Genomic DNA, 1443 nt, shown 5'->3' on the forward strand with positions numbered 1-1443 from the left:
ATTACTTTGTCTTATCTTGTTTGACAGTTTAAAGGCAGTTTCATAGCATGTCAGCCATGTTTAGTACCCTTCCTAGTACCTTTGTCATACTGACTTAAGCCGGTTGCGCCTCTCTGATAAATCTAGGACTCTAGATACGGGTACTAACTAGTAACTATCTATTGAATTATCTTACTTTCGGCGAAACGTGTAAACATATACATGATATGTGTGTTTAATTAATCATTTTGATGCATATTGTACCAATTTAGTACATCAATGGGTGCATTCAGTACTACGACCACTCACTGAGCGCTCAATGAGCTCTTGAATATGTTTGGTCTATATTTTTAGTTCTAACGGAATATGCCAACAGGATGCAAGCGCTCACTGAGCGCTCAGTGAGTGGTCGTAGTATTGAATGCACCCATTCTTTAACATTTTTTTTCTCCGGAGTAGCGACTAATAATTGTACAAATACTGTCGCGGAGAACTGATCAGTGTGGTTGAAAGTAACTTTAATATTAAATTTGTAGAGGGTTTGAGAGAATAAACAGTAACGGACAGAAAATGTTCTTGTGAAAATAAAGAAAAGTGAACTTATACCAAATCTACTGTCGTATCAAAGAATTATTAATAAGCTTGACTATCCTAATACGGGGTCTACAATAGAAGTCGTAGCAGTCGTAGGGTCTTAAGTCGTAGAAAATTGACCAATCACAGTCGAATATGAGAAGAATAATCAATTGTGATTGGTCAATTTTCTACGACTTAAGACACTACGATCGCTACGACTTCTATTGTAGACCCCGCATAACGCCTATCCTAGTGAATATCCTGATTGGGGAATTAACTGAAGGTGAGACATTTCGAGTCTTTCTCTTTAAAATAAACTAGCGGTCTTGGTAAAAAGACTACAACCAAACTAGGCACATGACACCAGGGGTGGGTTTGATTAGAGATCCTCGAGTAAGGGTGCGTTCCGTTTTTTGCATGAAGCGCATGAGTATTTAATGCATGGCATGGAGTGGAGGATACGTTCCGTTTCTCCAATACACTCCATGCGATTTTAGTAACGGAACGGATTCGCAGTGAATTCATGCATTGATGAACGTGGACGACAATTTAAAATTGACTGAATTACAAATGCATTCAATAATTACTGTTACATCTTTTTTTTTTTACAAAAGAAGAAGATTTATATTCTTCAAGCAGTTGTGATTCACTTGAAAGTTCACTTGATGAAGAAACCAAAGAAACTGATATTTCAACTTTATATATGCGTAATGTTTCGGTAAAACCAATATTATACCGTATACAGGGTGTCCAGCCCCACTCTTCCAATCTCTCACAGGAAAAGCAAGAGGGGAAGCGCGTCGTTGCTTAGCGCTCGGCATCGCCGCTCACACGTCTCATCGCACCGCACCAAAGGACTCGCGCGATGGCTGTTACGCACATTCGCGA

Source organism: Mycetomoellerius zeteki, unplaced genomic scaffold, assembly GCF_001594055.1.
Source record: "Mycetomoellerius zeteki isolate Tzet28-1 unplaced genomic scaffold, Tzet1.0 scaffold626, whole genome shotgun sequence".
In the NCBI taxonomy this organism is placed as follows: domain Eukaryota; kingdom Metazoa; phylum Arthropoda; class Insecta; order Hymenoptera; family Formicidae; genus Mycetomoellerius; species Mycetomoellerius zeteki.